The sequence below is a fragment of the Puntigrus tetrazona genome, chromosome 3 (genome assembly GCF_018831695.1).
Source record: "Puntigrus tetrazona isolate hp1 chromosome 3, ASM1883169v1, whole genome shotgun sequence".
Taxonomy (NCBI): domain Eukaryota; kingdom Metazoa; phylum Chordata; class Actinopteri; order Cypriniformes; family Cyprinidae; genus Puntigrus; species Puntigrus tetrazona.
Window position 1 is genome coordinate 24,198,055 of NC_056701.1, and position 20,699 is coordinate 24,218,753.

Consider the following 20,699-nt stretch of genomic DNA (forward strand, 5'->3'; position numbering starts at 1 on the left):
CTTTGAGAACATGGACATCTGAACTACTTAATGTTTGAGTGATGGATGACCTCGTGTTGAAGTCTTACATTTATATTACGTTAACTGCCTTCCTATTCTTTACCCATACAGAACGCCGGATCAAGATTAAGAAAGAGCTTTAGGATTTAGATGAAGATGAAGCATCGGCCCTTTGAAATTATTGTTGCCCCAGCCACACGCAAATTCCTGAGAGGAGCTAGTGTTGAGGTTTGACCGAGTTACTGGCGCTCTCGCTCAAGAACGCAAAACTACGCTTGATTTGGTCCATGCAAAGCAGCATTTGCATAATAGTTGGTTCACTGTAATAGGCAGCCCTGCCACCTGTCGTCACCTAAGGTTTAATTGACCAAGGACGCTTAGATGTCAAATGAATTAAGAGTAGATCTCTTTTATTCCTTCTTTATTGCATTCAAGAATATCAGGGCTGATCCACAGCACACAACTGTAAGTGTGAGATTCCTTTTAAACCAAAGTTTGAAGGGTATTTTTATATTCAAAGCTGTATTTTTAAGACCGAGAGTAAGAATATTTCTTCTTCTGCAACCTTTTTTTTTTTGAAAGAAGTCACAGCATCAAGTTTCCAAACGTATCTATATTTTCTTACTTCATCGAACCATATTGATGTCTGATAGAATCGCTTTTTCAAGACTTTTGACGAACGATTCATTTGTGAAGCGCCGCTGTTCTCGACTGTGGATACTCCCAGCCGGTCAGATGAAGCCTCCAGTTAAGAGCAGACCAAATGAGTCGAACAACACGGGCCGAGTCGGTGCTCCTGGGGGCTGTACCGTGAAGCTGGGTTAGCTGGTAGGATTCGGTCTAGTTTGCACCAGTCCTAGGTTGTAGGTACCATGAATGTGGCTCGGCTTTTAGCTGTGTTCATTGCCATAGTAACTTACGCTCCACAGCCGACCTGCTCCGGGGCAGGTTGTGGTTTAGGGATCGCACTCTGAAATTTGATAAATCAGCTTCACGCAAAAGTGACGCTCCTCTGATAATAAAGAATAGAAAGAAGCATTCGAATTATTATTTGCCCCATGTGAGAGGTTTCATGTTAAAGCTTGGTTTTAGATCGTCCAGCTGATCTCTCGGTTGAAAAGTGCTCTGTTAACAGACCGCAGCTTTTGTATTGCGCTGCGTTTTTATGTTGCCAGTTGTGTCACGGTTTTGTTTTGAGCAGACATTTGAATTAACTTGACATTTAAAGCGTAAACTAGAGACCTGCGCGGGACAGATTTTTCAGTAACAATATAGATTATTTTTTTCCGCTCCCGCCCGCAATATTCAAGTTTTGTCCCGCTCCCGCCCGCAAGTAAACATTAAAATTGTTTTATTGTCACTGCTTCTTTTCGCAACTCCATTCCTTTCACTTGCTTCCCTAAGAAATGTAAATAAAAAAAGAAAACGGAAAATAAACGTGTTTCGTTTTATCTGAGTTTCAATGGAATGACGAACATGGACACGAACGAGGAGAAACGGAAATAATTAAACCAAATGATCAACGTGGATTTCTCACTTGGTCAAACAAAAAACAACTGGCCAAACATTTCTTAAAAATGTGTGTGAGCCCTTTTTATCTTTAGCAATGTCCAAACATTGAACGTAAGTTTTCCTTATTTCGAATAAATAAAAATAGGCCAATTTTAAAGTTAGCCGAATAAATAAAAATATACTGAATCATCTAAACCAATGTAGGCCTACTTCATGTGTCCATGCAGGAAAAGCATGTCATTCACTGATGCGGACTTCATATTAATGCGTCTCTAATTTTAAGATCTTTCCATTTTGCGGAGTCCCGCAAATAATTTTATTCTCCCGCAACCCGCACTCACGAGGACCTTACCGCCCGCACCCGCGTTCACATATCGTCGGGTCCCGCGGTACTCCCGTGGATTGCAGGTCTCTAGCGTAAACATTTGATGGTGAAACCCAGTTCACGGTGTCAGATTCCGCCTTTTCTTTCCTTTGCCGCTGGAGCCAGCTCCCCTGCTCCTCTCGACGCCTTGGCTCTTGCTCTTGCTCGTATTTAAATCAGCGTGTCATCCGTTCATACCGGCCGCTGCTGCTCTCCACCCATTGGTTCTTGCTCTTCGGCCACTATTTGCTCCCCACCAATAGCGAAACTTTTTCACACATGCCTGTACCCTTTATAAACCTCTGCCTCCTCACTCGCTGTTTCATGGAGTGCGGTCTTCGTGCGAGTCACTTTCAGCAGCTTGTCGCTTGTTTAAAGTTCTTAAGGATTTACTAAAGCGGTGACAGACATGGAAATCAACCACGAGGGTGAGGACTGCACTTTTAATTGCCGTTTCTTTTGTGATACAGGCTCGATGGCACTTTTTTTTTTTTTAATTTCTGTTCTGTTTTCTACCCGCTGTAACGTATTTATACAGGCTATAGATAAACTATTTTGGAGCTGAGAACCTTTTTTTTTAGTTCAAACAACCTGCTGTGCGTCGTCGGACTCTTCGGAGTTTCTCGAGCTCGGTTCTAGGACCACCGGGTTTTTGTGAATTCGCCACTTACAGAACTTAAGGTTCATTAGCTCAGTGTCAGGAATCATGCGTATGCTTTCACTAAATTACAACCAGATAATTTAAAGGTTTTTGAGAGGCAAGACGAGACTCAAGAAAGTTTATTTCTATATAACAGTACGCCTAACAGCACCGAAACGACCCCTTCTCCATCAGTTGCTGCACGGATAGAATGGCTGTAGGTTTCAGCGAGAGAGAAATGTTCAATAATAAACATTGGTTAAACATATTAAACTGAAATATATATATATATATATATATATATATATATATATATATATATATATATATATATATATATATATATATATATATATATGATGTTTATATATGCATATATGTGTATACTGTATATGTGCGAGTTTCTTTAAGCTCTGCTTTGCAATAGTTGCAGACACCTGACTGTAAAGTATATTAAAATAAAGTGTACTGCAGGTACTGTGTTTGAATGCGTGTGGAGGCTACTAGTAAGAGTCTGAGACTCCTGTGTAACCAGACCGATCACTCTGGTATGTGTCTAATATTATTATCATTATTCTTATTAATATTATTATTATATTTTAGGCTAGTTATTGTATATACAATTTTCAAGTTATTGTACATTGTTAATTCATAGTTGTAAATACGCATAATTTTTTTTATTTATGCAGTTCTATAGACAGCACTAAATGCACATGTCTGTTTATAGGTCCTCTGTTCTATTCCAGATGCATACTTTTTTTTTTTCCTTTTCTTTAGTCATGTTTAAATGTTCTTGTATTTCCTTTTCATATATGTGTGTGTACCGAGAGCTGGCACATAAACTGTAAAACCACAACAAGTGGTTACAGTGTTTTTGCGCACACTTGGCGAATAAAGCTCCTCCTGATTCAGATTCTAACCTAAAATGCTTTACAGTCCGTTTAACTTGCAGTGTTTGTTCTTGTTATAAAATCAACACAATTAAAAACAAAGTAATTTCTATATACGTGTCTTACCAGAAATAAAACTTTCAGAAGAGGAAACCGAACCAGTGTCTGTGATCACCCGTGTCCCAAGCTCTGTCCATCCTTGGTTTGAGAGTTATGGAGAAGATGATGGAGTTTTGTATGGAGGGGTAAATGCATGGCTATTGCTTCATATATTATTATTATTATTATTTGGGTTGTTGTTCATGGGCGTCCTTCCTTAGGAGCACATCTTCACTTTCACTCTCCAGGCATCTGAAGGACAAGACTTTCCCAAAAGGCCCAAAAAACTGTGATGGACATTTACTTCCAGTTCATTTGTTACACCTGTAATGAAAAAATGTATCAAGCACTTGATAATGTTATTTTAGCAACACTTATGAATATTCAGGCTTTTTGAGTATTCATTTTTATTGCTTGCAAACTTTTTTTTACCATTTTAAATCACAGATTTAGATCAACCGTGCTGTTGTAGGCAACAAAAACAACACTGAGCTTTAGCAATGTGCATAAAAACTGGACAATGGTGACGTATTTTTGTAGGCCACCCCCCGAAGTCCCTGCTTCCTATGACCAAAACCTCACTGGACTCTTCCAACTGACTTTTGGACTATTGCAGAGAATTGACAAAGGTTTCTAATTCTTGCATTTTGTTTATCGTGATAATCTTCACAAATTGCAATGAGCAGAAGTAAAAAGCTGTAAGTGTGAGCTATAAATGAACTAAACCGTGGTCGCATGCCTTCACCGTCACCATCACGATCTCCTCACGACTGAAGTCTTTATAATTAGTCCTTGGGTTTGCTTAGTTTTCTTTGGTTTAATGCTTTAGAGCAGGGGCGGCAACCTTTTTTATCAAAAGAGCCACTTTGTTTCATGTTGCAAAAGTAAGTTTGTCGGGTTGGCGTAGTTTTTCCATATCACTCCATTTGTGCTCTTTAGCGAGAGCAGCCCTCTGACGGGCGACTTCTTCAAGATCCGCTGACAGGGATTTGAACTTGTTACCCCCAAAAGCAGATGCAAAAGCAGATGTGCACGCTGCATTAAACTCTCTATTTTCTTCCGACACTTTTCTTTTTGGGCTCTTTTCATGCTTACAGTGGTAGGGGTTCCGCGTGGTCCCGCCAGCAAGTAAAGGCGACGACTGCTGACGTTGATGTGACATATATTTTAAGTGACAAATTATAAAAAAAAAAAAACTTTATTAGATGGTATCAACTAAAACCCCAGAGGATTTGTGCAACAGAGCCGCAGGTTGCCTACCCCTGCTTTAGAGTATTAAAGCACTTTGGTCCACATTAAAGGTTCCGATGTTTATTTTTTTGTATTGCCAATTTACAAACGCTTTTGGGAATTTTTCATGTAAAATGTATTTTAGATCATTATTTCCTTTGTTAAATGGCACAGCTGAAACTGTAAGGAATGTATATTTTAAATGAATGTAAATAAAAATGACTTTTGTAATGTTTATGAATTCAAACATCTACTAATTCAACCCTAAAGTCGTCTCAACTCAGTCCATCAGAGATGTATTATCTTCATTGATGATTAAAGAGAAATTTCAATGTCAACGTTGACCTTCAGCGCTCGAAATTCTGTCACCTGGTGTTATTATCTCACATTATGATAACATTAGCTTCATCTCTGTTGGCCCACAATATCAAAAAGACACCAAAAGCGTGTTAGAGTGTTTAATGGTGTTGCATGTGGATCAAATCCCATATAAAACCTTTATTTGTAGGAGTGCTAATGAGGACATGCAACTTTTATCTAACATATTCACCAGATGTCCGCAAACAATTAGTGCATATACATTTTTTCTCCCTACTTTCATTGTAAACTTGTCCAAATCCAAACCAAAACTGATCAGCTTGCATTTAGCATGTTAAGATTTTCTAAACAGGTGCCGCGTTGCTTTTGCTTTCCTGTCGTGTTGACATTAGCAATACAGAGCAATACAAAGAACCACAGACCACATCCTCATTCAGTTTGAATAACCAGACAAATCTTTAAAGTGGTACCAGAAAACCAATACTTTCCTAAACGGTACTTACCAATTTACATAACATAAAAAAGGGCTTTGAAAAATAACGAAGATCAACAAAACCGCTTGTTGATCATTTCTATTCTAAGTTAGTTTACTTGAATGATATTTAAAGGTGTGAAAAGTAATGACATTTTCCATCAGGACCTAACAGGTTGTCGGTTTTGTAGATAGACACTTTGTTTATCTCAGTGGTTTGTTGCTTTGGTCAATGCAGTCTGGTAAACTCGGTAAACCTAAACATAAGTGAGCGAACGGTTAAAGGCAACTGTATGTTGTCGTATTATCACTTGGCTGTTTGTGTTCAATGGATATTGGTTAAGTATTGACAATAATAACCTGTTCACAGAACCAAAACAGTGTGTGAAGGTGCTATCCAGAGCCTCATACAGTACTTTGGCGAGAAAGAAGAGGAATTGGAGGATTGGAGGATAAAGCATTTTTTTGTTCAATGTCATTTTAAAATTGTATTACCATAATGTACACACATTAGTGATTAATTATTATTACTAAATTATTTGCATTGCTGCTTGATTGTGCTGTTCTAACTACACCCAAAAATGAACAATTCATTTACTTTATTGTATTACGCACAAACGATTTATTTAAAAACTGTTCATAAGCAAATACTTCTGTTACCATTGAGGTGGAAAAAGACAATAGCTTCACTTGCCACTTGCAGATTTCAATTTATTGAAATAAGACCAGAACAGAGATTAAAAAAATTCAGCCCTATTGACTAAAGCAATGATAAAATTAAACAGTAAGTAATCGTTGAAAACAATGATAAAATATGTAAAACGGTGTCTAATGTGTCTTCTTGGCTGTCTTTGAAATTATATATATAACCTCTCTGTATAAACCTTATGTTTTTGTATTGCACTACTACTAAAAGTTTTACCGTTTGATAGTGCAGACTTATTTTATGCAGACTGTGCATAAAATAAGTTATTCTCAAATCATGTCATCGGTCCGAGAGCAATAGAGCACGTAGGCGAGAAGGAAACTGTGGGATCATGCCACAGCCTCTTGACTCAGACTCAGTTCACACAACATTACACCTCACCAACAACTGAACCTTTCACTTCCTCCCGTGAATCTCTCAATGACTCGTGCCTCATTCAGACAAAATCATATCTCGCTCTCATTTCGCTCGCTCTGGTGCACGGGACTACTCGTCTCTTCGGCTGTTAGAAGATCGCAAGGACTTACTAAAGTGAAAAACCAGTGACTGACATGGAAATCAATCACAAAGGTGAGAACTGTGTACTTTTAATTACTGTATCTTATTAAATTAAAATGTCTCATATAGGCTGGCGCTTGTTAGGTTATTTCTGCTCCGTTTTCTATCCCTTAGAACATTTTATATGAAACTATTTTGGACTTAATTGTTAATTTCACACTCATAGATGCCAGGTTAGGGGTTAGTTCTCAGAGGTAAACAAATATCACTAAAAAGAATAGAAAAACAATGCAGTCCAGTTGGTTTGATCCATCTCTCTCTGCTTCCTTTTTTTTTTTGCTCTCTCTCTCTCACAAGATACTTAATGACTTCAATTGCGCAGTTGAATTTGTTTTTAAAGGGCTCATAAAAGCAAGAATAGGGCATGACTCTATTTTGGGATAATGTAATGAAGTGTTTTGTAATAGAAATGTATTGGTCTTAACAAGTAACCAATAGAAGGTGACCAGTTACTAGTAGAAATCCACAGTGTTCAGTAAAAACCAATATAAGTCCAGTAAAAATAAAAATTTGTAATGGTGTCTATTGGTGTCTAGTTTTGCTTTGCTTTTGTTAGAGCCACCTGTATTAAAATAAAGTGTACTGCAGGTACTGTGTTTGAATGCGTGTGGAGGCCACTAGTAAGAGTCTGGAGACTCCTGTGTAACCGTGTGACCGATCACTCTGGTATGTATCTATTATTATTATTGTGTTGTAGGCTAACCTAAAATGCTTTACAGTCCGTTTAACTTGCAGTGTTTGTTCGTGTTATAAAATCAACACAATTAAAAACAAAGTAATTTCTATATACGTGTCTTACCAGAAATAAAACTTTCAGAAGAGGAAACCAACCAGTGTCTGTGATCACCCGTGTCCCAAGCTCTGTCCATCCTTGGTTTGAGAGTTATGGAGAAGATGATGGAGTTTAGTATGGAGGGGTATTATTTTTATTGAAAATGCGTGTCTATAATCTTTTACAATTTTAATTGAGAATGTCACTTGTAGCCGAACTGTTATAGGGAACAAAAGCCTCAGAAATGTGCATAAAATCTGGGCAATGTTGACATATTTTTCAATTCCACCCCAGAAGTTGGTTCCCATGACAAAACCCCATGGGATTTTTCCAGTGATTTTGGGATTATTGCAACCGACAAAAGTTTATGATTCTTAAATGTTTGGTCATCTTCATCTTTTGAAGTGTAAATGCAATGAGAAGAACAAAGACTATAAAGTAAACCATGGTCACTACCTTCGACGCCTTCAAGAAGCTCCTGACAACTCCTTTAGTGATTATTTTGAGACAGTCATGGCCTATTAGATAGAGAGTCAGATCTATAACTCAAAGGTTCCGGCAGGGATAGTAAGTGGGGGAGTGAATGTCTAGTGCTCTCTCCACCCTCAAAACCCTTAAGCAATAACCAAACCCCAACTGCCCCACCTGGACGTACAAAAATGCAATTTTGTTTTTAAAATACAAATGTAAGCGCCTTTCTTTTTGCTAATTATTATGTAAATTGTGTTTTTGCACTTGAAACCGTTAAGAATGTATGTTTTCACAAATGTAATAAAAATGTAAGTGACATTTGTAATATGTTTATGTATTGATAACAGCTACTAATTAAACTCTAAAGTCATCTCAACTCTCAGCAGCCAATCAGAAATAATGCTGAAATCGTTATAGGAAGAAATCGGATGGTCGGTGGATTTCATTGATGATTAGAGAGAAATTCCATGTCAACAAAGACATTCAGCACTTGAAAATCTGTGATATAATATTAATATAATAACATAATATTCTCCTGCATTACGACAGCATCAATCTGATGTGTTTTTGTTGGAGTATATTAGGTAAGCAATAGTAAGCAAACTCTTTGGAGAAAAAATGCTGAGTCCGCTTCACATAGACAAGACAAGACATTGTGTGCAGAGTGCTGTGATCCTTTATGTGGTGGTTGATTACTGAATGGATTGGGTGCAGGTGTAACTGATTAGCACTCGGGTGAGGGTGTGCGCTGTGATTGAGTGGAGGTGGAGCCTGGCACATCAGTGACATTACCCCCTCCTCCACGGCGCCCTCCTGGATGTTCAAAACCTCGACGACGACATGGTGGCCTACCCCGTCCGGGGTGCTGGTCGCTGGGATGTAACTCCTCAGTCAAGGTGGGATCCAGAATGTCCTCATGAGACTGGCCAATGGTCTACAGCAGTAACATAGGAGGGTTCCCGGACCAGGAGAACAGCAGGGGCTGGAAGGGTTCTGGTGGCCGTGGCAGAAGGTTTGCAGGAAGGAGATGAAAGAAGGACTTTAAGAAATAAACGGAGAACCTCTATCAGATACTGTGTCTTCAGGAAGTCCATAATAACAAAAGACATAGATGAATAGCAGTTGGGCATTAAAAGTTGGCAAATCATCAACGCACACTATGGAAAATCAAAGGCACCTCATCTATGTATCCCTGGAATGCGGAGGGGGCGTTTACCAGACCATACAGCATGATAAATATTCATAGTGTCCAGCAGGTGTCACAAAAGCCATTTTCCATTCGTCCCCTCACATATACAGATAAGGTTATACGCACTGAGGAGGTCCAGCTTTGTGAACACATTGGCTCACTGGTGGTGTACTAGGGCGGCTAGGACAAGGTGAAGTGGATAACAGAACTTAATGGTTATCTGGTCCAATGCTCTGTAAGCGATGCAGGGCTGCAAGCTCCGTACTTCTCTGGACATAACAGGAAGGGGTGTCTGGGGACTTTCGAAAGAGGTGGTGTGAACTGGTAAATCTTGCATTGGAAGAATGACAGGAGTTGGGAGTGAAGGGAAGCAATTGGGTAAACGGGTCCTACCCCACTTTAGGACTTCCCCAGTTTTCCAAGAAAGCCCCAGATTGTGCTGTGCCAATCACAGGAGCCCTAGGATGACATTGGCAATTCAGGCCTTCAGAACAAGTAGATGAATGTCTTCGCTATGCAGTAAATCAGCTTGAAATGGGTCCTGATTGGCCTTGATGGACAGTTTCAGTGGCTGTGGTCTTGAGATTAAGCTGCCAGCAGACTTCGGTGCAGTGCACACAGCTGAAGACAGGAGGAAACACCTGCATCAAATCCATTCAGTAATCAACCACCACAGATTTAATGGTCTAGATTTAGTGTTGGTAGAGCCTGGCAGATCCTTGACACCAAGATTAGTTAGTCTAATATTATCAGGAAACCAGAGCATCCATAAAAGACAACTATCATCTAACATTTTCACAGGTGATCCGCACATGTACATGAACACTTTTTTTCCTTTCTAGTTGTTTTGAAAGTAATACAAAAACCCACAACCCACATCCTCTTCCATCTTCAATTAGCAAATGTTATAGTGTGCACTGGTAGCACGTTATCAGAAAACCAAAACAATCTTTTATGGTGTTATCAAATTTAGACACCACAAGATTAGTACAGTGATGAAGATTAACAAAACTGCAATCATCATACTTGAATACAATTTACATTTATGAATTTTTCTCTCAGGAGCTAACAGGATGTCAGGCTGTTGATAGACAGTTCATTCAGCTTTGTGGGTTTTTTTTTGTTTTTTTTTGCTTTTGTCAATGTAGTCAACAGTGATGATGAGTCATCATTGAACACTTACACACATCTGATGTAAAGTTCATAACACGACTGAAACATCAATGATTTTACAGTACTCTTCTTACACTGGAATGGCTCTTTGGGCATGTTACCCTTTTAAAACCACCAATTTGCAAATTATGGACTATTAAGTGTAGGGTGTATTCAGATGCTAAAATGCTTAAATTTTAAACACTGAGGGGTGGTTTAAGCAGTTTAGATTAAGAGATTAAGCCTAGTCCTAGACTAAAATGTCAGTTTAAACCAGAATAAAAGAAATCTACTTTCTCTGTCAGATAGCTTTAGGTTTAGTCTAGTCCAGATTTTAACAGGCTGATTTCCTGAAGGAAGACTGGAGCCACTTCAGCACTAAACTGGGGCTTAAATTTAACCCACCATGAGGCAGGTTTAACTTTAGATTAACGTTGTGTTTACAGTCTTTATGCAAAATTATTGGTGTACTTTTATAGATATGAACAAAGTCGTCTGTGAAAATGAATCTGCACTGTTAATCAGTTTATTAAAATGGAAAGAAAGAGTAAGAAATCTCATAATATAAAATACATGTTTTTCTTTAATACACACTGGCCACAATGAAAATCACCCTTTTATTCAATTTTGCACCGTTACTTTGCAATTTTTGTAATATAATGTTTTTGTGATATTTGCACGCACTGTTAAACCTTTTTGCTCCATTTCATGTTTTACATGCAACCTCTGTCCTGCTAATTCAGATTAGCATAGCTGGTTTTAAATTAATCAAGTTCAATTTAATTCAGATCTCTGTAGTCCAGGAGTTAGCAATCTGTACTTAATCTGTGTTTCAGAAAGCCATTTTTTTAAAGAAAGATGAACTATTCTAGATTAAGCCTGCTCCTTAAATCCTGTCTGAGAAACTTTCCTAAATGTTTTTTTATTATACATTTATTGGTTTAGGTTGTTTAACATTTGTTTCAGACTATATAAGTCTGATAAGATGGTTTATTTCACACTCATCTGAAAATGTAATTCTAAGCAACTTCTTGTATTATTATTATTATTATTATTATTATTATTATTAGTTAGTGAACGTTGGTGTAATTCATCTCTAAAAGAAAGGTGGCGGTAGGGGAAATAATGGGTCAAAAGACGGGAAAAACAAAGAAGACATTTCCCGAAAACAATGTGCTCATGAGAAGTTATTAAAATAACGGAGATTGAATCATATAAAGGAGCTACTGGCTAAAACAACGAACATGTCGATGAAGGCGATTTAATCCTGGAGAAATCCTCCTTCAAGAAACAGGGGAGGAACTTCAGCGAGAAGAGAGGTTTAGAAAGAAACTTTAATATTTCTTTAATAACGATCATACTCTATAAATATTTCGGTTTCAGGCAAAATAACATCGAAATAGAAGTTGTCTGTCGTTTTTGTCGTAGAAGAATATAGACGTGAAAGCTTCCGGACAGACCGAGACAGATTGAGATGAATTTATTGGAGGGAGGCAGCAGACAAGAGCTCAGAAAAGACTCGAGTCAGCCTGATGATTGAATATTTCGAGTAAGGGACCAGAAGAGTTCAACAAATACTTCTTTAAACCTGTTTTAGGAGCCTACACAACTATCGAAAGCTGTCTGCTCCTCAGCAAGCCTGCATTTCTTGAACTTGAACCTGAACCCTGGAAGACTCGAGCTTTTCTTTTTTCTTTCAGACAAATGCCCCCGGTTTGACCCTTTGACCCCTGACTGCAGTCAAGCACACAGTCCAGTCTGGGGATAGAGACGGACAGGTGACTGATGGAGGCTTCTTGGTCAAACATTATTATCATGTGTGTAAGATGTCTTTTATTCTTGTGATTTTAAGATCAACTTTAAGCCTGCGGTCACACGATCCTTCAGAAATCAGAAAAAGTGGACGTTTAAAATAAAAGTAGGGAAAAAAAGAAAAGCATTTCTCTAAAATAAAGGTATTTTGTAACATTATACATGTCTTTATCATCACTCGATCAATATAAAGCGTCCTTGCTAAATAAAAGTAGTAATTTCTGTAAATGTCTGTCATTTTGACCCTTTCTTTCAGTGTGGCCTGGATGACTGGGGTTTCTCCTCAACTTGTGTCCAGACCCATCATTTCTGTTTTGTAACTTTGTGAATAATATTTTTATTGTAATGCAATGGTTTTGGTTTATAAACTAAAGGCTATGATAATATATTTTTGTGTCTTTGTCCGTGTCTGTGTGTGTGTGTGTGTGTGTGTGTGTGTGTGTGTGTGTGTGTGTCTGTCTGTCTGTGTGTGTGTGTGTGTGTGTGTGTGTGTCTGTGTGTGTGTGTGTCTGTCTGTGTGTGTGTGTGTTTGTCTGTCTGTGTGTGTGTCTGTGTGTGTGTGTTTGTCTGTGTGTGTGTGTGTCTGTGTGTGTGTCTGTGTGTGTGTGTGTGTGTGTGTGTGTGTGTGTGTGTTATCGCTGCTCCGCGCTGCCTGTTTATTTTAATTGCAAATATAGATAAATATAATTTATTCGTTCTGTTGCTAAATGTTAAGACATGAGGTTATTTTTTTGTAAAAAGGTAAAAGTGAAAAAGTGTAGGTTTCTCGTGTGTTTCTTGTATAATATTTCATGCCGCCTGCTCAATCTGTCAGTTATTTTCATTTCTTGTAGCTCAATGTTTCTGTAGACTCACTGATATCTTAAAGCAAAACTATTTATTCGTCGGATTTTAAACAATGTGTGTTAAATGTTTTCGGTCTGGCTTGAAATAAATGTTCTGATCTGAAATATTAATAATACTAATAATAATAATGATGAAGAATAAAATGCGTAAGTCAGTTGTAAATGTACTCTAAAAATAGTAGGTCACAATAACCTGTACTGTGTAATATTTATGATTATATGTATTTTTTAAACGGAGAGTAATCTTTAAAAAGCCGTCGAGAAGTTTTCTTCAAAGCCCGAGCGGCGGGAAAGCGCGGCCCAGCGCGCCTTCATGACTTCAGTGGTGTGTGTCGATACAAGCAGTGATGTTTGGGCTCACTAAATACTAAATACAGGTCTGTTTTATTAACATCTGCTCTGATCTGATCTCAGCTGCTGTTTTTGGGTCACCGGCTCTGTCCGTCCACGGCGAGGAACAAGTCGTTTTCTTCTCTGAGGAAATTAACTCTGATTTTAACTCCTTTTAACTCTTTACCAAAGAAGAAACCCAGATGTGGAGTGCATCCTAATCGAGGACTTGCTTAACTTTTGTTTTTATGTGCCTGAAGTTTCCATGATAATTCTATTATTACTTCTAGAAATGTATTCTTGGAGACATTATTATATATTTGTACACCATCTATGACTACTTGTAACTCTAAATGTATTTTATCATTTCCAAATGTCACGAGTTTAGTTTTATTTCAAGGTGTTGAGACTCCTGTCATGAGTGATGGTAAAATCTAGACGATTAGTTTGGGCTACTTGATAAAAAGAATTAGTTGACATATGGTTACAAAGTTACTTTTCTTTAGTAGAAGGTCTAAAGTGGACACTCAAAATAAAGTGTAAGCATACAGTCAGCTCCAGACCCTGCGCCTCTCACAGCCTCGGTTTGTTCAGCTAGATGTGTTCAGTATATGTTTTAGACCCTGGAACAACATTTTAATCTAGAAATTTAGTCTTGACCGTATCTTTACACCTAACCTTACCAGTGAGTCTTGTCTAAAATCAGAGGAAACGGTAGATGAATGACACGGATCCTAAGCCTAAACTTAACAGAAACTATAAACAGGTTCTTCAGATCTGATTGGCTAATCACAATGTTGTTTTAGGCAAACAAAGATGTTGAACCGGGAAGACGCTAAACTCTCTGAAATCAGGATCTTCCTGCGGCCTCCTCCTCATCCTCCTGCTCCTCGTCATCCTCCTCCTCCTCCTCATCCGATGGCCCTTGGCCTGGACCGGTCTGCAGTGGAGTCTTTTTGTTGTCTGGTCCCTGGATGATATGACGGTGCAGAGAATGTGTGTTGAGCCGAAGGTAAGAGGGCTGGATCTGTTTTATTTTAACGTTTAGCCTGTATGCCAAAGGATGAAATGACTCATTGAGAATAATGTGTTGTTCCTTTAAAGGACCCTACGTTTTGTTGTTTTAGGCTGAATCGAAACTGAAACAAAGTGTTTGATTTACTTTTTTTTCACTCGTTTCATTCAGGCTTAACTGAGCTTGTAAAAGAAACACAAACCATTTACTTTACATAAACGTATAGAAGTTAAAGCAAAGGTGTAGTTGCTTTGTTAGATCTCAACAGCAGGTGGCGGTCTTTCTTAAAACAAAAACAAACAACCAATAGTAGGAAAGAGACGGGAGCTTTGGTGAATGAACGCCGCCCCAAAAGAGGCCTCTTTCCAAACAGCCTAAAGGGAAGGACATGAGGAGAAGGCTACATCTAATGCATGAAGAACCTCCGAGTAATTCAAAGACAAGTTGCCTGTAGGACAGCTAAAACAAACGCAACAGTTAAGACACTGATCGCAAAACCAAGCTGTAATAACAACATGGAGAGCGACACTGAAGGTGAGAAATAACGGTACTTTCTTTTTACTGCGGTTTCCACCTGTTTGGAGCTGCTTGAGCTTCTTGACTCATCTTCTGTAAACGTTTGGGGTTGACTTGCAGGTAAAGCAAAACAGCATCGAAGTAGAAGTTATTATAGAAGTGAAGTGTTCCGGACAGACTTCACGAGCTGCCGTTATTGCATCAGAATGCGTTATTGTCCAGTATATTATTATTAAAGTAATAATAATAATAAAAATGACCGGCCCTGATTTCTTGTGATTGTGCTCAGTTTTGTAACTGAAGAGCGGGAGCTTGTGAATTATTCGTTGAGTAAGAATGGCAAGAGTTTTTAATTCATCATTTATGCTTAAAAATCGTATGCGTTTCTGTGTGTGTGTGTGTGTGTGTGTGTGTGTGTGTGTGTGTGTGTGTGTGTGTGTCTCTGCAGCTCCGCCCGTTTTTGTAAATGTGAAGAAATGATTTATTCGTTAGTAAATGTTAAGACATGAGCTTATTTTTTTGTAAAGTTGAAGTTAAAAGTGAAAAGTGTAGGTTTCTCGTGTGTTTCTTGTATAATATTTCATGCCGCCTGCTCAATCTGTCAGTTATTTTCATTTCTTGTAGCTCTATGTTTCTGTAGATTCACTGATATCTTAAAGCAAAACTATTTATTCGTCGGATTTTAAACAATGTGTGTTAAATGTTTTCGGTTCGGCTTGAATTTGCCCGTGATGATCTGAAATAATAATAATACTAATAATGAAGAATAAAATTCGTAAATGTTAAGTCAGTTGTAAATGTACTCTAAAAATAGTTGATCACAATAACCTGTACTGTGTAATATTAATAATTATTTCCTTATTTATTTTTGTAGATGCAGTATTTTTAGATTTCCTCCATTGCATTGTTTTAGAGTTAACAGAAATGCCCGTAAAACTAATGGATAAAGTCCCGCAGTAAATGTTCTCTTATTTGACCGATTTCTGTATTTTTTAAACGGAGAGTAATCTTTAAAAAGCCGTCGAGAAGTTTTCTTCAAAGCCCGAGTGGCGGGAAAAGCGAAGCGCGCGCCTTCATGACTTCAGTGGTGTGTGTCGATACAAGCAGTGATGTTTGGGTTCACTAAATACTAAATACAGGTCTGTTTTATTAACATCTGATCTGATCTGATCTCAGCTGCTGTTTTTGGGCGCCTCTGTGGAGGTGTCTGAGGAGAATCTGGAGACTTCTGCGCTGCTGTGAGTCTGGTGAGGATCTGACACGATATTATCAAGCAGCACTTTACAATAGTTTGAAGTCATTAACATTATGTAGAGTTACTGAATAGATCAGTAGTCCTGCAGTAAGGAGCTATACTTGATCTGGAAAGTCTGCCTTATTCTTTAGAAACACCGTAAAAATCAACAATGTTGTGTCATTTCACCAGACCTAAAACTTTCAGTTGAAGAAACATCACCAGCTCTGTCCGTCCATGAAGATCAAGTGGTGTCCTGCTCTGAGGTGAGACACATTAACTGTCATTTACCCTGGGCTTTTTTTTGCCAAAATCTGTTAATGTCAATTTCACTTTTAATAAGCGTTTAGATTATGTACATTATTTTTAGTTGAATACATGAACCGTGTATTTTCTGTCAGATAGAGATATCTGCATTTAAAAAAAATAATAGCCTGATAAAACATCTTTTTACATTATGATATTCAGTATTGCTGGTCGAGGTATTCTGGACAGGATTATATGATTCAATTATTCTAGCATTGTCAGTGAATTATTAATACTGTCTGGCAGGTTTTTTTAGTTTTTTTTGAAGAATGAAAAACGTCCAGTATATTTGTTAGCAATATTAAGCTAGGTGTTTATTCTGTGCTTGATAGCATTGATTTAAAAGCTAAGGAAACACCTACAGACCAAACTAATAAAACTTCAATTGACAAAGAAATGAATGCAAACAAGACACAGGGTTATTTCTAATGTCCTCTTTGTGTTTCTAATACAGATGATCGTTTTGGATGAACTGATGACAAGTGAACGCTTTCTGAGTTCCCAGACCTACATTTCAAGCCTCTTTAAAGTCTTCCCCTTCAAATCATCGGCTGCTTTACTGACAGGAAACCAAGTTTTTACTGCCGAGGTACTCACTAAACCTGCTCAGGAGGCCACTGAACTAAAGTTTTCACTTCAAACATCTTTATACACTTTGACCGAACTGGACAAAAACTGTAGTCTTTTGGTTCATCTTAGATGTTCAGAAGAGTTTTGTAAAGCTCAGCTGGTGAAGCTCATTAGATCATCAGCCTGTCAGCTTGAAGATAATGAAGCATCACTTCCTTGTCTCATTTTAGACGGGTACTACTGATAATCAGTTTACACACACATGTGATGCAGTTACACACTCTCTCACTAATTCCTGTCCAGGTTAATGATGTGGACTAGAACTTAGAATGGATTGTACCACTGCTATGACATTATTATACTCTTACATTACAAAGGGTTTTAGTTACGTTTGGGGGAAATAGATGTTACACGGTAGTCATGAAGAACAACAACAATAAAGTGTCCCAGAGGGATGTCATTCGGGGCATGAACGTGATTGTTTACATCCTGAGAATTTAAAATGCTATTAATAGTATGTGGAGATACAATAAGAAACATTATTATTTAGATTATAGTGTTCTGTTTTACTCTGAATCTCTACAACCTCAGCCAAGATTGGATACGGATAGATGAAGTTGAGTTCATTTAAATACAGTGTTCATGGTGATAATAAAACAACCGTTTAGGAGCCCTTTCTGCTAACATGCAGATCCGTATTAAAAAGCTGTGCACTGGGATTTAAGAGAAATCTCTAATTCACAAAACACTTTCTTACCACTAAGAGATCTCTTAAATAGTTTTTAGCTAAGTTTACTTTTCAAAAACAGCTGAGACCATCTTTTACTGAGAAATAGAGAGAAGTCTTGACCTGAAGTGACCTCTGCCGTGGATGATGTCAGCAGGCTCACTAACTTTGCACACAGTGATCGGCTGATAGTCTCTGTCAGAGATTTATTCATAGAAATATTGTAGAGAGCGCTAATATGGTCCCATGTTCAAATAAAAATGCTAATAGCCACATTCAAAAGATTTGACACTAATTAAATGTTAGTTACAAAGTTAGGAAGTTAGTTACAAACCCTATCCAAACCAATCGGTACCAAAAAGGCTCCGTTGACCTATCATCATGTTACCCTTCATTTATTGTTACTTGTGTGTCGTTTTAACACAACGCTGGCCGTTTAGTTTCATTCAGCCTCAACATGTAAGCAGCACAATGTCGTGAAACTTCTCTTCACACTGGGAATAATGGCTGACTGAAACGTCCTCTCACTTTATCTGACAAAAGCCTGTGTTAAACACTGTTCACGCTGCTCGACCTGAAGCAGGATTTCTCAGCCCTCACCTGCTTGTCATTGTCTAGTGATCCTGAAGACCTTGATCAAGTAGTTCAGGTGGATTTGATGAGTTTGATCAGGATCGTTTGAGAAATCCTGGTCTAATGAAGAGTGCTGACCTCATTAGTTCATGCTTTTTAGTCTTAGATATAGTGATGCTTTGTCTGCACCAGACTAAAGCTCAGTGTTTTTATATTTTATATATTATGAAGTTGCCAAGTGTTTAAAGAAATGTCAGTAAAAGTGTCAATAAGGAAATTGATTATTTGTCATTTGTTTGTTTTGCTTTATACATTTTGCATCATGAGATTCATCATACGGCCTTATTGTCACATGCTCTGAACAAATAAAGTTTGATTATCTAAATAAATTTTGCTGCATTTATTTACGTTGCTCGTGATACGGCTCGATTGTAGTCTTGTTTTGGTGTGGTAGTGATATTAACTTAATAGTCATCATCTGGCCTAGCATGTCCATGTATGTGAAGATCATAATGTGTGAAGTGAAACGACAGCGAAAGTCATTTAGTTTGAATCACGCCTACGTTCTTACTGGAAATGAAATAATCATTATTAGTACATCTGAAGTTCATGTGGATTCATGTGAAGTTTTAATATATGAAATCACGTTGAAGGCATTTATTGCTTTTCTGGAGTACGCTTATGTGTAGCATTATAAAATATAAGGATGTTTGTATTACTGATGAAGAATTTAAGTATTACTTGAGTCTGACCACAGACAAATAAATGAAAGTAATGATGTAGAAAGTGTTATGGACCTATCAGGAATATCTTAAAATTTTCCATAATTGACCCGCTGATAAAAATGTGAGTTTACCGACATTCTGCCTCAGTGGGTTAGTCCTCAATATGTGAATGGATTATTTGAATCAGTCACTTTTACATTTGTGAATCAATTATTTCTACCACACTGTAAAAGAATTGTTAGCGTATATTAAGACAGCACTATATTAATATTTTCATCAACAGCGAGTTTAATTGGTTTACTGTTATGTTGTTTATTGTCTTCATTATTGTTGAGAAAATCAAAACCTTCTGTGATGGACCGAGCCAAGCAATAAGAGGCATAGGTAAATGAATTCCAAAAATAGGCAAAAATAAACAGAACAACTTAATTCATCCACACCAGACTCCCAAAGGTGTTCTGTCTCTGCAGAAAGTTACGACCCCAGACCAGACCCCACTTGGCCTCAGTGTGTTTGCCCAAACACTTCCATGTTCTTATAATACATGTTATTTAGGAGGAAATTTCACGATTTGTGGCACATGTGGCAATCCATCGAAGTTCCTGAGAGCGACGCATTCCTTTACAAATTGTTTCTTCCTCCACCCCTTTTCCCAGCTTGCTACATGAAGATGCCAATATAAATAAACTAAGTCATGACTAGTATAATTGAAACGTCTCGATTGGTACAATGGTCTTGTTTCTACAGAAGTAAATGTAACCGTAAGAAAGATTTGAAGATTTCATGCAAATTCCAGTTCTTGGTACTCTCCTTCATGTGGAGGGATATTTCATATTGGTTTAGTATTTAGATGAATGTAGCAAAAGGGTCAGGAGAATCTGTAACCAGATCTACATGACATAAAATTCATCTTTAATACTAAGTAAAGCTATGCCAGACATTCAAATACTAAAATGAATGCTTCTAATCAAACTGCAATGCCTTTTAGCCTGTTTTTAAAAGGCAGGATATTCTGGTTACCTCCTTCAAATGGCAGAAGAGTGGGTAACGTCATGAGGGTAGGATGGACTGAACCATGCAGTGAATCAGAGAGGGGTGTAATTTGTCTCGCATAAATGAACATAAGGACTTTTAATCCACTCAGGGATGAAATAAACAATATAAATACAGGCAGGGAGGCAGATAGACAGGACAAAATCACACGCACATAAAGACGAGATCGGACACACAGGACTTAAATACACCAGGTAGATTACTAAATTAACTATGCACGGCTGAAGACAATAATACAATTAACATGGAGGGAAGGCAGGGCACAGAAAGCACATGGCACGAGACAAAAACAATAAACAAGGAGTCCAGAGACGGGACACGTTATTACTATTAAAGCAGATCTCTGGGGGCCCTTAGAATTGTCTACATAATGAGTGTCCTGTCCATGATCAGATCTGTTCCTCAGCACATTCAAAACAGACACAAAATAATACACCCCAGACTAAAACAGCCTCCTGTACCAAAGCAGTTGTGTAGTTTATTGATGCTGCCAACAAAAGGTGGTGAGAACCAGCTTGAAAACCTAACCTGTCCTGGACAGGAGCAGAGCATACTTTTCAGCAAATATCAATTAATAAATTGAAGTAACGCTGTTTGTATGTACTAAATAACATTTTAAA

The 20,699-nt window shown here is 37.9% G+C and overlaps 4 long non-coding RNA genes across 4 annotated transcripts; all 4 read left to right on the forward strand.

The window, feature by feature from the left end:
• Positions 1 to 172: 172 nt before the first annotated feature.
• LOC122342069 lies at positions 173 to 7,681 on the forward strand. Its single transcript, XR_006250522.1, has 3 exons — positions 173 to 228; positions 7,378 to 7,455; positions 7,592 to 7,681. It is a non-coding gene; the product is annotated as an uncharacterized LOC122342069 (long non-coding RNA).
• On the forward strand, positions 3,051 to 4,922 carry LOC122342064. The gene is made up of 3 exons (XR_006250517.1): positions 3,051 to 3,064; positions 3,536 to 3,651; positions 3,727 to 4,922. It is a non-coding gene; the product is annotated as an uncharacterized LOC122342064 (long non-coding RNA).
• A 3,838-nt stretch (positions 7,682 to 11,519) lies between the features above and the next one.
• LOC122342061 lies at positions 11,520 to 12,408 on the forward strand. The gene is made up of 3 exons (XR_006250514.1): positions 11,520 to 11,692; positions 11,802 to 11,922; positions 12,074 to 12,408. It is a non-coding gene; the product is annotated as an uncharacterized LOC122342061 (long non-coding RNA).
• A 1,884-nt stretch (positions 12,409 to 14,292) lies between these two features.
• Positions 14,293 to 16,920, forward strand: LOC122342065. The gene is made up of 4 exons (XR_006250518.1): positions 14,293 to 14,372; positions 16,068 to 16,138; positions 16,318 to 16,391; positions 16,886 to 16,920. It is a non-coding gene; the product is annotated as an uncharacterized LOC122342065 (long non-coding RNA).
• Positions 16,921 to 20,699: the final 3,779 nt, after the last annotated feature.